The following is a 15,601-nucleotide window of genomic DNA, read 5'->3' as shown; positions in this document are numbered from 1 at the left end:
CTCAGGCTTCAGAAGGGCAGACATCACCCGCCAAGCAACAGACTGTGCTAGCCAAACCATGTGAAGTCAAGGTTTGGAGGTGGAGCTTCAAAAGAGGACAACATCTGAGACCACTCTCCAAAGCAGCCGTTTCTGCCTGGGGAGCTGATCTTTATAGGTTAGAGATGAGCTGTCATTCTGGTAAACCTCCAGGCCCCACCTGGAGGTTGGTGGCCCTAGAGTTGCAAGTATTCCTTCCAATTTGGAAATGGGGCCACAAAAGGGTGCCAAGCCTCAGCGTCCACTGCCTGTCTCTCTTTGTGTGTCAGGCTGAGGTTTGGGGCATAAAGCCTCGGCAGCCGACTAACTAACCACCTAGCACCCCCTGGCGTATTTCAGATAAAGAAAACACTGCAGAGAGGAAGTAAAGTTGCTTGATGGGTGGAATTCCACGCTGACTAGCGGTAGATTTAGGACTGAAAAAGCACAGTGTGCACAATTCTTAGGGAAATCTGCTACAAGATGGGGGAGAGGATCAGGGGCTTAAATGGTTTTAGGGCTGACAACTCCAGGTGATTGCTGGAGATCTTCTGGAATTACAACTGGCCTCCACCCAACATAAATCAGCTGCCTGTCTTGGGCAGAGTCCGTCTTGGGCAGAGTCTGCACTTACTTTCTTTATTCCATTGTCAATCCTGTTGAATTCAGATCGCTTTGAACTCGGGTCTTCCTCTCCCCCTCCCTCCCCGTTGAAACAGGAAAGTCTTCTACACATGGTTAGCGTAGTTCAGAAGGGGGGGAGCCAAGCCTCTTTCTTTTCTTGAGGGGGGGGAGAGGAGCCAGGCAGGGAACCTCTTTCTTTTCTTGGAGGGGGGGGGGGGAGAAGATCGAAAAAGGCAGAGGAGGTAAGAAAAATCTAGGACCGACAGAAGTTGAGAGAAATTAGGGGCTTCTCCTTTAAGGCAAGCATGTCACATGACCAGGTGTGGCCTATCAGGTTCTCTACCATGGAGCTTGGTTTCCCAATCCAGATTTTAAACTATATTGAGCATTAAAAGCACTCTTAAGATATCGCACAATAAAGGTAGGGTCACTCTGGATCAATCCTTCTTGCTGCAGAAGGAAAATTTAAATCGCCCCAAATCCAAACGGAAATCGCATTCTGTGTAGAGGGCAGGGACTGAATCGACCTGGGGTTGGAATAAAAGCTCCATGCAGTTTACACCCTGGAGAAAATGGCTGCCTTAGAAATTGGTCTCCATGGCCTTATTCTGCTTCCCAAACCTCACCCTCCCCAGGTCCCCCTCCCCCCAAAGTTTCCAGCAATTTCAACCCAGAACTAGCAGCCCTCTCTCAATCTGAAGAAGCCAGCTTTAGATAATGAAAGCTTCAGTAGGAATTACATTTTGAAGTTTCTTTTAAGGGGAAGTTCATCACTTCAGGAGTCCTGGAAGAAACACAGTCGGCATAAACTCCCCTCCCCTGCTACACTGCAGGATGCAAATGTATTAGGAAGAGAAATACCAGAGAAAGGAAGCTGATAGTGCAAAGAATGGCTCCCTACCTTCTCTCTAAACACAGCAGAAACCTCATAAACAAATCTTAGCTGCCGATGGAAGAAGACATCGGATATCTTCACCTCTTCTTTGGTATTTTGCCTGAAGGCTGAAGTTGCAGTTCCACTTTTCTTCCATGGTTTACAAGAGTCCAGTTAATAGATGCTGACAATGTAAAATGAGGAGCATGGCGAATATCCTGCCAGTCCCGAAAGCAGACCAACGGGGACAGACTGTCGTCGTGAATCCAGGAGGCCGAAGAACAACTTTACTTTGAAAATCCATTGTTTTGACGGCTGCTAAGATGCTTTCCGGAGGACAATAGAACGAGAGTCTGGAGGAATCAACATCAGGTGATTCTTGGGAAAAGAGGACCGGCCCCCTGAAGCCCAGCTCAGGTTTCAAGATTGAGAAGAAGAATATTTAACATCAGAGTCTGACCTCTGGTGGAGATTTTATGGCAGAGTGAAAAGAGGCACAGAAAAAGGAAGCACTAAGGTTGAGTCCAGGGACAACTTTAAGAACAAGCAAGTTTTATTCTAGGTACTAGTGGTAAATGAGCCTCTTGTGGCGCAGAGTGGTAAGGCAGCCGTCTGAAAGCTTTGCCCATGAGGCTGGGAGTTCGATCCCAGCAGCCGGCTCAAGGTTGACTCAGCCTTCCATCCTTCCGAGGTCGATAAAATGAGCACCCAGCTTGCTGGGGGGTAAACGGTAATGACTGGGGAAGGCACTGGCAAACCACCCTGTATTGAGTCTGCCATGAAAACGCTGGAGGGCGTCACCCCAAGGGTCAGACATGACCCGGTGCTTGCACAGGGGATACCTTCACCTTCACTAGTGGTAAAGCCTGTTGCATTCTGTAATGCAACGGGTGCTAGCTCATGGTTTGGTGTGGGTTTTAGTGACTCAGCTGGAAGTTGGCAGCCCCAAAAGGAGGTCTTTTGACCCTAGTTAGGTTTATGCACACCTAGGTAGTGTTGAATTCCAGAACATGAACCTACACCAATCTGGCAACCTTACCTCCTCCCTGCCAGGTTTTCTTGACCTGAAATAGGTCAGGGGGTGCCATGTGGCAGGTTAGGTGGCTGCGGAGGCATTACACTTTTGAGGCCAAACTTCCAAACCTCAAGGAATAATTCCAGACCAGGGACAGCCAACCTCCAGTTGGGGTCTGGAGATCTCCTGGAATTGCTGCTCATCTCCAATCTATATAGAGCAGCTCCCCAGGAAAAGATGGCTGCTTTTGAAGAGGGGACTCTGTAGAATTGTACCCCATTGAGGTTTAGGGATGCCAGTCTACAGGTGGGATCTGAGGATCCCCCAGAAGTACAGCTCATCTCCAACTTTCCCCCCTTACATGTGCCCCTTCAAAAGGGATGCACATGGCCACAGACGTCCCTCAGCTAGCACCATCTGATGCTTGGCTGGTGACATCTGTCCTTGTGAAGCCTGAGGCCTACTGCTGGCGACTGCAGTTTCTGTTGTCCGCCAAGCCAAATAGTTGCCTAAGATAGGTGGAACACCTATACATTTTCCGCACAAGGAAAACGTCGCTGCAGAACCTCTGAATGTTGGCGGCATATAGAGCGCCTTCCATTTGACATTGTCAGCATCCCAAGGCTATACAGTAAACAGGTCACGATTTGGCCATTTTTAAAGCGGGATGTGGTAAATCCAGGAAAGTGGATTTACCACCCTCCGTCGTGCATCCCAGAGGTGAACAAGCAGCGAGCAACCAGGCATAAGACCATATGGAGGAGGAAACATGCAACAGTCTCTTGAGCATAGTCCCGCCCTCGCTGCTTGCTCTTCTTGCCACTTGAAATTCTGGGCCACTTCTGCCTTTGATTTTGTAGGACCTTCCTGGCAAATACTGATTCTTATTTACCAGGCCAGGCTTGAGCAAGGTCACTTGTTCACTGTTTACAGTTACAGGCTCTAAATATTCCTTATTTGTATCTTCGTGCACTTTCCAGACTCTAAGGACCCTTGCTGGTCTGTCTTTCTGTTTGTCAATGTCTGTGCCCAAAAATATTATAGAATCATAGAGTTGGAAGGGGCCATACAGGCCATCTAGTCCAACTCCCTGCTCAACGCAGGATCAGCCCAAAGCATCCAACCTTTGGATCCAAGCTTTGCTTGAAGACTGCCAGTGAGGGGGAGCTCACCACCTCCTTATAAGCTCTGGCTGGTAAGGGCTGGGCAGAATCCATAGTCCAGGCTGGACCCACCCGCACTACTTCATCCTTACCTCATCCGACAAGCCTCTACCATCACTGCACATCTCTAGACAATAAAAATTGGCTCCCCAGACAAAAACAGCTGCTTTGGTGGTTGGACAAGGTTATTGTGCAGAAGAAACATTTAAGGCCTCCACACAGGTTGTTGTGGGGATGAAACACTTGAGGCCTTCTGCCCATTGAAGTCCCTCCCTTCCCTAAACACCACCCTCCTCAGCTCCAGCCCCAAAAATCTCCTGGTGTTCCCCAACTCAGAGATGCCAATCCGTGTCCAGCAACATCTCATAGAAGTCAGACTTGACGGTTTTGTGATCTGAAGTTGCACAATGGGGGAAAGGGGACCCTGGTATCATCGACTCTTGGGATGCTACACCTGGACAGGCAGCAAGCATCTTTACCTTGCTGTCTTTGATAAATCCCACCCCCATATCTACCAAACCCTGACCTGGAAGCCTTAAAGGCCAAATAGAATTTAAAGAAAATCGGACAAGAAGTTATTGTTGTTTTTTTAATAGAATTAATTTTAAGGACGGGGGTATCTCCTTTTAAAAAGTCTTCTCATCTTTAGATACTTCTACAGTACAATCCTAAACAAAGTTACACACTTCAAAATCGGTTGGTTGACAATACTGGTACCTACCAATGCGCTTTTTCCCATTATGAGGGGTAGAAACTTTACAGAAGTCGTATTATGGGTGGCAGTTTAACAAGAGCACATCAGCGTAATGTACACGAGGCCACATTCTCTGAGCACATTGGTTCATAGACTGTTCTTGTAGATGTTTCCTTTCCTGTTTCACAAGGCTGCGTCTTTGAAACCACTAGTCTGGAGAGCTTCTGCCTGCTGAAGCCTGCCCTGTCAGCGTTCGTCTCAGAGAGTGGGAAGATGGAACCTCAAGGGGCACACCACAAATTTCACCCCAGGGGGAGAAAAGAAACAGCGAGCACACCATCTCCTGCCGGAACCCAAGGTACTGGAATCCCATCCCTATTTATCCTAAATGTAGACTGGAAAACCAGTGCTAAATTGTGGTTGGCAGGCAGGATTAAAACTGGAGAGAACTAGATCCAAATTGCCACAAAGTTCATGGGGTTAATTTGAACGAATCTCTTTCTCTCAACTCAACCTACTGACAGCACTGTTGTGTTAATACAATCGAAGAGAAGAAGTGTTATTTGCCATGTCGAACTTTATTTATTTATTTATTTTACATTTATATACCACCCTCTCCAGGGGCTCAGGGTGGTTTACATAAAACTTGGCGGAACAGGAACAGTACAGAGAAATCAGTGGCTAAAAATAACAATAATAGTAAACAATAATAACAATAGAACATTCATATGGTAAAACAATGGAACAGTAGTGAACAAGAAGATCTTCCAGCATCCTGAGGCCTCGTAATTGGACAGTACAGATGATGATTTACGTGGGAAGAAGGTTTTTTTTGGGGGGGGGGCAGAGGAAGGAGTGGTTCTGGGGGAGGAGGCTTAAGTCTGGTGCAGATCGACTGGTAGCCAGGACAGTTGTTGAAGAATGGCCAGATGTGGGACCTCCACAGTGTTGCTGTGAGGACCCTGGCCACCACATTCTGGACCAGCTGTAGTTTCCAGAAGAAAGTTAAGGGCAGGGCCAGCGTAGAGTGAGTTGCAGAAGTCCACTCTAGAGGTGACCGTCGCCTGGATCATTGTGGCTAGGTGTTCCGGGGCCAAGTAGGGCGCTAGTAGCTTGGCTTGGTGAAGATAGCAGAATGCCAGCCATGCTATTCTCGTGACCTGAGCCTCTGTTGAGAGAGAGGCATCGTGGATCACACCCAGATTCCTGGCGGAGTGGGCCACTGATACCTGCACTTTGTCCAGGTTGGGGCAAACACGCTTCCTCACTTGGACCCCTCCTACCTAGCCACAGGACCTCCGTCTTTGAAGGGCTGAGCTTCAGACGATAGCTTGAAAAATACATGAAGCTCTCTTAAACTGACTCAGACCACTGGTCCATCAAGGTCAATACTGCATGCTCGGAGGACAGCTCTCCAGGGTCTCAGCTCAGGCTGAAGTCTTTCACGGGAAACTACTGCCGGATCCTTTTATGATGAAATGCCCATGAGTGAACCTGGGGCTTTCTACGTATAAAGCAGATGCTGTACCACCAATCTGCAGCCCCCTCCCACTGTAACAGTCATGTTTTTCTTGGTCTCTGAGAAAAGCGGCAGTTTCTGGAGATTGTTATGAGAAACGTACAGGCAAAATAACTAGGGCGACTGAGACACAAACAGACCTCTTTAGCAAGAAAGAGGAAACTTCAGCTAGAGTAGTTCTCAGTCTTGCATAAGCATCTGTCCCCAGTAAGATGTCCTCTCCAGCAAAACTGTTAGGTACAAGAACTCTTGCCTAAACACGATCACGCTAATTCTTCTCAACTAAAAGTCGTTCAGGTTGGTTCAGTTGTATAAATACAGCACGTGTTTCTGGTGGATGCCATAGATTGGCAAAGAAGGGCACCTGTTAAGGTTCGGATCAGTTTGAAGACTTACCCTCAAACAGACAGTGCTACCATCTTAGTTTTCACATTCCATAGAATCATAGAATCATAGAGTTGGAAGGGGCCATACAGGCCATCTAGTCCAACCCCCTGCTCAACGCAGGATCAGGGGGTTGGACTAGATGGCCTGTATGGCCCCTTCCAACTCTATGATTCTATGATTCTATGAAAGGGTTCAGTCAAGTCAAATATGTAAGATCTTGCAGAGTGCCATGTGAGCTCTGTGTCCCAGAATACCTTATGATCGTGCAAAGGCCCCTGGGAGGATGCCTTGGTTAACATATCCTAATGTCATTTGCCCTCAGTCATGCCGACTCCATCCCCTGAGAAGATGTTGCCCAGGGCCCTCAAAAACTAGAGCCACACGTACTTCTTAGGACCTGATCCACAGAGCCAGCGTGGTGTGGTGGTTAAGGTTTGGGGCTTCTAATCTGGTGAAGTGGGCTTGATTCCCTGCTCCCCCACAAGCAGCCTGCTGGGTGACCTTGGGCTCGTCATGGCCCTGATAGAGCTGTTCTTATAAAGCAGTTCTTGAAGAGTTCTCTCAGCCCCACCTATATCACAGGATGTCTTCAAGCAGTGAAATCGGGTTATAAAAACCGAGGGCCATTTCGCACGGCTTCAAAATAGCACAATGGTTGCTAATTGGAAACGCTACTAATTTGCCATAACCCACGACGTCGTAGACAATCTGCAACAATCCTGAAACCGACCCGCCAAAAGCGCTTCGTTGTGGCGCTTTCAGGGGAATCCAGAAAAGTGGATTCACCCTCCGGATAGCGATACACTCCTGCAACCAATCTGCAACACTAGCGCTAAAGACCTGTGCGTTACCATTGTTGCTGGTTCTTCAAAGTCCCTCCCCCTGGATCTCTCCTCCAAACTTCCGGCGAAGCGATCGCCATTTTTTTTTCTCGGAGCGAGCGGGGATAAGCGCACCGGCGAGCCTCTTTCTGTTTAGAGGCTTCCCTGGCTTCAGTCCTTCACCTTTAGTCACTAAGCACAAACCACTTAAAAGCCCGTTTGCTGAAATAAAGTCCCTTTATTTTTTACACATAAATTCAGCCGAAAATCGAGCCCGTGAGAAGGGGGGGGGGGAATTTTTCTTTATCACTCGAGGCAGCGTGCAAACGATCATACAATCAAACGACAGCTCACATTAGGCAGCTGGATGGGTCTCTCCGTAGCAACGAATCTACACAGATTCGTTGCTATGGGTCTGTTTTTTTTTTTTTAAACCTTTCTTAAAGGGAAAGCGGCTGTTTGGGAGCATGCTAACGGCTGCCCATTGGCTGCTTGACGGCCAGGGGCGGGACGAGCTTGGCAATAGCGCTTCCTTTCTAGCGATTTCTGCCGAGACCGGAAGCCTGTGGGAAACGCTAAAAAACGCAACTGATTCCACTACAAAGCCAGGTGTGCAAAACGACAAATTCCACTATTTTAAATGGCGATTTTTCATTCCGAAAACAATTTGCAACAAAGATCCCCGTGCGAAATGGCCCCGACTCTTCTACTTTTTACCTCAGTAGTGTTCTGGTTTTGGTACTCAAGTGTCCTGAGTTTTCACCAGAAAATTTAATTCCACAGACTCTTCTCGGAAACTCCGCCAGTGGAAAATCATCCTTGGTTTTTTGCTGCTGGGAAGCTTTGCTCTGAAGGCGGCTGTGGTTGTCATCATCTTAACAGGAGGTTTGTGAGCACCCAATCCCGCCTTCTCCTCCTCTTCTCAGTGTTGGTAGAGCTTCAGTATGCAAGAAAGCAGAGCCTCACCTGGCTAAAACAATAAAATAGAGAAACAAACTTGGTAAGAAAGGATATAGTCCTAACAGTTGAACTGACTGACATTTAGGAGGGAGAAACAAGCAGGAAGTCTACTCAAAGGAGCAGGAAGTCTCCAGCTGAGCCAATCAGGATGCAGGAGAAGACAGTTCCCAATCTAAATAGGCTAACTACATACCTCCTCTGATGCCCCCTAGAGGTTATTTTTCTTATGCATATTCTTTGCATATTCCAACACTCAGCTCCTGTCCTGTGGCTGAGCTACAACTGATACAGGCCTCCCTCTCTCCCATTCATTTGTGCAGACAAAGATTTCCCCCTGAAACGTAGTCTGGCCCTGGCTTTTGGAGACACAATTAATCTGCCGCAGTTTGGGTGGCTGCTTCTTAAAGGAGCATCTCTTGTGCCAGCCATCTGAACAGGTACTGGGATTTCCCTTACCTCAGGGTGGGCCCTCCCCCTGGGCAAGACCAGGGATCTAGTCCCTGCCTCCCCAAACATCAGCAGCAACCTGGTATCCTCCATCTTTAGACCATTTGGCCTGAAAGTCTGACTTAGTGGGTGACAGTAGGCCTCTACTTTGACTGTGGACAGCCAGCATTTAGAGCAGGGGTAGTCAACCTGTGGTCCTCCAGATGTCCATGGACTACAATTCCCATGAGCCCCTGCCAGCAAACACTGGCAGGGGCTCATGGGAATTGTAGTCCATGGACATCTGGAGGACCACAGGTTGTCTACCCCTGGTTTAGAGTATTGGACTGGAGCCTGGGAGAGCCAGGTTTAGGGCTGGCATCCTCCAGGTGAAAGCAACCAAAAAATGACAAAAGGGGGTGGAACAAAGCAAAAACAAGTTTGAGGCTGAAAATGATGTCATATGCTCCAACAAAGCTGGATGTTCTACGGAAGCACAGACCTGGCAAAATATAAAAATCCTGAGGAAGACTATTGTTCGAAAATGGACATTCTCGGAAGTGACTTTGATACTTTCCTTTTTTAAAAAGATGCATTTGTTTATATTTCTTTAGGTGTATATTCTTCAAACTTTGTTTCTAAAGCAGACAGCATCTTATAAAGAATTTTTGATAACCTTGAGCTAGTCACGGTCTTCTTAGAGCTGTTCTCCCAGAGCAGTTCTCTCAGAGCTCTCTCAGCCCCACCTACCTCACAGGGTATCTGTTGTGAGGAGAAGAAGGGAAGGCGATTGTAAGCTGCTTTGAAACATCTTCAGGTAGTAAAAATCATGGTATAAAACAATTCTTCAGACTCATCCCTACAATCTCAAGGCCCACCTAGGTTTGACTCTCCACTCATATCATGGAAACTTGTTGGGTGACCTTGAATCAGTCACACTCAGTCAGCTTAACCCACCTTCGGGGATTGATGTAAAGATAAAATAGAGGAGAATTATATAAGATGCTTTGGGTCCTGTTTTGGGGAGAAAGGTGGGGTATAAATATACTAAATAAAATGGGTAGAAAGGGTTTGTCAGTGGAGCTGTCAACAAGCTGGCAAAAAAATAAAATCACTTGCTCCTTTAGCAGAAACCCAACATAGAAGGAAAAAAGTTGGCTTATATATCCTGCCTGAAGGAGTCTCAGAGTGGTAGTTGGGTTGAGAGAGCTCTGGCAGAACTGTTCTGTGAGAACAGTTCTAACAGGACAGTGAATGGCCCAAGGTCACCCTTGGGCTGCATGTCACAGTCAGAGTAGTTCAGCGGTAGAATCAACTGCCTAAGGAGGTGGTGAGCTCCTCCTCCCTGGTGGTCTTCATGCAGCGGTGCCCCCCCCCCATGCCCATATTTCTAAGACCACAATCTGTATGTGTGGATAAAATTGCAACGCCATCACAGGGTTTTCAAGGAGGGAGGTTAGCAGAGATGCTTTGCCTCTCCATGGCCAACCCTGCTTAGCTTCCAAGATCTGATGAAGGCAGGCTAGCCTGGGCCATTCCACCGTCTGTATTCCAGTGCAAAAGGAAAGTCATGAATGAATGGTTGAATGAATGGCTGCTTAACTACTGCAGAAACTATTTCCCTTGGTTCATGAGCCTCCTAAGCCAGCGCCAGAATTCTTGCTGTTAATGTCTCAAAAGGTTCCCCGTGTCAACGTAGAGTCACAGAAATACTCCCACCAGCCAATCTGCAGGAAAACAGGAGCGCCATGCATGACCAGTGTATTCCACCTATGCAGATCCTGATAAATGGTAAGTTTTCTGTTCCATGGGTCAGAAGGCGAAGCTCTGGTGATTGTAAAGGTCCATGCTTCTGGTTAAAAGGCAAAAGATGGAGCGGAGAATGTTTTCTGTTGCCCAGGAGGGTTGGGACCAGAGCCAGTGGGTTGAAATTCATTCAAAAGAATTTTCAGCTAAACATCCGGAAGAAATTCCTGACACTTAGAGCAGTTCCTCAGTGGAACAGGCTTCCTCGGGAGGTGGTGAGTTCTTCTTTGGAAGTTTTTAAGCAGAGGTTAGATAGGCATCTGATAGAATTGCTGCTGATTCTGTGAACTTAGGCAGATTGTGAGTGGGTGGGAAGAAGGGATTGTGTCAGTGTTTGGCATGTGGTCCTTTCTTGCATGGCCACGGGAGCAGGAGGCAAATTTCTTCCAGGCCCGACTGACCAGGGATTCTCATTTGGGGGGGGGGGGAATCATCATCTGGGCATGGAATGGGAGACTCTATGATTCTAAAAACAAAAATTCTGGGATGCTTTCTCCCCATAAGAATTTTTTTTAATGGTTCAAAAGGTTTATGCCCACAAGAACTGCCATAGCATGGATTTATTTTGCCGAGAACCTTAATCTGCTGCCTTTCTGCCCGATGGAACTCAAGGCGGCTTACAACAGAAACAGAACCTAACACATGTAAAGGGATATGAAGTAAAATCACAATTTAAAACTGCCAATAGGTAGAAATCTATAGAACCAGGTAAAAAAACCCCATAAAGCAGCAGCCAGTCATGCCTCCTGAAGGCCCCAGGCTGGGAAATTGGACTTAAAAAAAAAAGTTATTTGCTACTTTTGGCCTAACTTTAAAGGAAGGTGTAACTTTCTGAGCATTAACAAGTATAAATTGAAAGTTTACTTTCCCCCTATAGGGGAATCGTTACTTCACCCTAGTTGTTCTGGGGGATACATCTTGTAATGCGCTAAGACAGTGGTCCCTAACCTTTTTGAGGCTGGGGACCGGCAGGGAGAGGGAGAGGGACCGGCACCGGGCCGCAGCCCGCGGGTTGGGGACCACTGCGCTAAGAAAACTTAATTTATGCTTCTTGTTCCTCTCTCTATCTCTTGCAGCTGATGTGCATCTTGATCCAGACACAGCTTACCACGAACTGGTCGTTTCTTCCGATAAGAAGAGTGTGCTATGGAGCCTTTCCCCACAATATATGGCAGATAACTCCAGCAGATTTGACTTTAACCCCTGCGTGCTGGCCTATGAAGGATATACCTCAGGAAGGCATTTGTGGGAGGTAGAAGTGACAGCAGGACACGTCTGGGCTTTGGGGGTCGTCAGAGAATCTGTGAACAGGAAAGGCCATTTCCTCAGTGACCCAGAGTGCACGTATTGGGCTATAGGAAGTTGTTTGACGAAATTCTTCGGGTTTAACGTTGCCTGCTTGGACGTTCATAATGAGTACCAAAGGATCCGTGTCATTCTGGATTATGAAAGAGCTGTAGTAGTATTTTTTAATGCCGATGACAACAGACTGCTAGAGATATTATCAGCCAATTTCTCTGGTGAGAAAATCTACCCCATATTCTGTGTGGGGCTGCGAACAGTAATTAATCTACGACCAAGAAGGGTTTTCCCTTTCCCTCAGTCTTAAACCTCGTATTAAACAAGCTATTACTGAAAATCCTGTGTTTTCCTTTCTAGCGGGCCATTTTAATGAGGTGCTGGTTTATGCTTTAGGATGCTTTGGGCTGATCCTGCGTTGAGCAGAGGGTTGGACTAGATGGCCTGTCTGGCCCCTTCCAACTCTATGATTCTATGATGATGATTTCTAAAGCTTTTACCTTGATAGCAGCACAATGACAAATGTTGCCTAACAGTATTGTCATCTGGTTTTGAATTTGGTAATATGCTACCCAATTGATCTTCGCCAAAAGGCCGAGTGGCGATGGTAATATACTGGAAGATTTTTCCTAGAAAATCTGAACTCAATTTTGACACCAACCCCGGGTCTCCTGCCTGTTTAGACTCTGCCTCTTACCTTTCAGGAATTTATTAGGAAATCAATGTGTTACATTTCTGTGGCAGGCCCCAGAAGTGTCTGGCCTTATCATGGGGTAAGTTAAGTCTGCACACAATAATCCTCACACTGACAAACAAGCAATCTTATGTCTGTCTGTCTTTTGGGTCGGGATATATATATATTCTGTCTTGTTTTTGAAAATCTATTTAAGGCAGCAGAATAAATAATGAAGGAGTTGTCACCTTAACAACTCTGTTGTATTTTGTCCCAATATTACAAACATTAAAAAACAACTTTCGCTTTAAAATATTTATTTATTTATTATATTTATATAACGACCTCCCCAAAGGCTCAGGTACATTTTTTTGTTTTTTAAAACAAAAGGAATAGTACATTTAATTTTCTTGACCCTCAAAACATACCATGTGGCACCAATATGATTACCCTACAAGAATTTGGGGGGGGGGGGAATACCATGTTCCAAAATGCAGGAAAAATGGCTTCCCTTATCTTTGAACAGCCCCGCGGTGCAGAGCGGCGCAGACTGAATAAAGCAGTAAGGGCAGTGTGGGAGGAGTTAGGGCGGGCCCTGTCCGGGATAAAAACTCGGAGGGGCCAATCAGGAGCCGCGAAGCGTCCATCCCGCCCAAAGCAGCCAATGGGGAGCCGCGCCAATGGGCCATCTAGCGTCCATTTCATTTCCAAGTGGGCTTTAGATCTAGTAATACTATAATTTGCTTTTATCAGGAGCAAAAACATATATTTGTCTACTAAGATGAGAATCTTACATGAATTTTAAATACTGAAGCAACCATATCCTTATACTTATTTTCCTTCAAGCTCCTTTGGTCTAATTGGAAACAGTTATTGGAAACAGACCTATTTCCTGAATTTTAGATGGGGGAATTAGCAATTCTAGGAGACAAATAAGCAAAGTGAAAAGTGATAACAGGCGAGATACTCCACCTAAATATATGGAGAGCGTATATGGTAAGAGGCAGTTCTACAAATTAATAAAAAGGAATTTTATTGAAAAACAAAAATGGTCTCCAACAACATACATACAATTTAATTTAGATCACAGCACAGAGGAAAATAAAGGGATGATTGGGTACGATAAAGGTTTAGAGTTCTGGATCAATCAGGAGTATATTTACTATCTGACATGCTGAGAAGGAAGGGGTCCAGAAGAAGTAGTCCATCCTACAAGCTGGTCTCACACAAGGTAGAGTCAAACACAAGAATGGGAATGGCTTGTCTCTGCTTTCTTTTTACAACACATTTGTACCTTGGGGGCTAGGGGCACAGCACAGAAGCCCTAAACCAAAACAGTGATATGATCAGGAAGGCAATGTCAAAGAAAGAGAGGTTCATGAATGGGGGAACCATGGACCAGTTGGGGAATTTCCAGGCCCATTCCGCACAGGTTTATTGTAGCAGGAGTGTGGCAAATTGTAATCGCTACTAAAATGCAGTTATGCACAACATCGTACATAATCTGCCACACTCCTGAAACTGATCAGCAAAAAGCGTTTCGTTGTAGCGCTTCCAGGGAAATGCCAAAAAGTGGATTCACCCTCTGGAAAGCGCTACACTCTTGCAACCAATCTGCAACACTAGCGAAAAAGTTCTGTGCATTACCATTGTTGTGGTTTCAGCAAAGTCCCTCCCCCTGGCTCTCTCCTCTGATCTTCAGGCGAAGCGATCACCAATTTTTTTCTCGGAGAGAGCAGAGAGCAACGAACCGGCGAGCCTTCATTCACCCAGCGAGGCTTCTCCGGCTGCAGTCCCTCCACAGAGCTGCTTTAAAGCTCGCCTCAAGTCACCAAGCACAACACAGCCCCGTTTGCAAGTTCTCTTTATTTTCGGCTGAAAATCGCGCCCGTGCATGGGGGGGGGGTTTCACTCGGGGGAGCATGGCAACGATGGATCGCCAGCTCATACACCACCTGCCAGCTAGATGGGTCTCTCCGTTGCAACGAATCAACGCAGATTCGTTGCAACGTGTGTGTGTGTTTTTTTTTAACCTGTCTTAAAGGGAAAGGGGCTTTTTGGGAGCATGATAACGGCCGTCCATTGGCTGTTTGTTTGAGTGACGGCCAGGGGTGAGACAAAGCACAGGAAAAATCGCTTCCTGGCTAGTGATTTTTGGCGAGACTAGAAACCTGTGGGAAACTATTGCAACGCTACTGAATTCAACTACAAAGGCAGGTATGCATAACGCTGAATTCTACTATTTTAAATTCCGGAATTGCTTACTCTAAACAATTGGCCACATTGATTCTTGTGCGGAATGGGCCCCGGAGTTGGTGAAAGACTTCAGGAGAGTCCTTGGGAGTGGACTGCATCTGCATTTTGGCCAAGATGTGGGGGATTTTAATGGGATTTAATGGGATTTTAATGGGATTTTGATGTGTCAGTTATTAAAGACAATTTTTGTAGGTCTGGTATACCTCATCTGTGGGCCCTCCCTGACAAGACACCCCCATAGAGACACCCAGCCTGGAAAAGACCTACCAGTAGTGACTAACTTCTGTGTGACAATAAAGTAAGACAATAAATTGATGCTGCTGTTGCTCTACAGCTAGCTTTTTCAACAAGGGTTTTGTGAAACCCCGGCATTTTTGTTGTTGTTTTTGTTCTTGTTGTTGTTTTTACAGCCTTGGAAGGGTTTCCTGAATGGGTGAGAGTTAATTAATTGTTAATGTGTTTTTAAAATTTGTTAAAACATCTATCATGTTATGACCATATATGGTCATGTTGATCCCGCCCCCCCACTTTTCCAAAATGGCCAATGATGGGCCTGGAGGGGGTAGTACATGGTTATCCTTCCTAGCCGTATTCTGCATGATGGCACCACTGCTGGGGTTTCTGAAGGCTTGAAGAATAATGTTTCAAGAGTTTCTCAATGATAAAGGTGAGAAAGGTTGCTCTAGAAACTGCAAATGTGTTAATAGGTTTTAAATTGTTAGTTAATGTTATTGTTTAATCTTTTATTATGCTGTTTTTATTGCCTGTTATAAGGTAGCAGAAATGCTGTCTGAAGCTGTCTGCCCATGAGGCTGGGAGTTCAATCCCAGCAGCCAGCTCAAGGTTGACTCAGCCTTACAACCTTCTAAGGTCAGTAAAATGAGTACCCAGCTTGCTTGCTGGGGGGTAAACGGTAATGACTGGGGAAGGCACTGGCAAACCACCCCGTATTGAGTCTGCCATGAAAACGCTAGAGGGCATCACCCTCTAGCTAGAGGGCATCACTGGGACATGACCCAGTGCTTGCACAGGGGATATCTTTACCTTTACCTTTATTTGATAAAAT

General features: G+C 46.3%; 1 protein-coding gene across 1 annotated transcript in view; it reads right to left on the bottom strand.

Annotated features, from left to right (window-relative positions):
• Positions 1 to 1,826, bottom strand: part of LOC143831508 (C-type lectin domain family 2 member B-like) — a 58,200-nt gene extending 56,374 nt beyond the window's left edge. The window contains exon 1 of the mRNA XM_077324544.1: positions 1,544 to 1,826. The gene's annotated coding sequence lies outside the window, so the exon portion shown is untranslated. The remainder of the gene's footprint in view (positions 1 to 1,543) is intronic.
• Positions 1,827 to 15,601: the final 13,775 nt, after the last annotated feature.

Source organism: Paroedura picta, chromosome 3 (assembly GCF_049243985.1).
Source record: "Paroedura picta isolate Pp20150507F chromosome 3, Ppicta_v3.0, whole genome shotgun sequence".
Lineage (NCBI taxonomy): Eukaryota > Metazoa > Chordata > Lepidosauria > Squamata > Gekkonidae > Paroedura > Paroedura picta.
The sequence above is the reverse complement of the archived record's forward strand: the minus strand, read 5'-3'. Positions and strand labels throughout refer to the sequence as shown.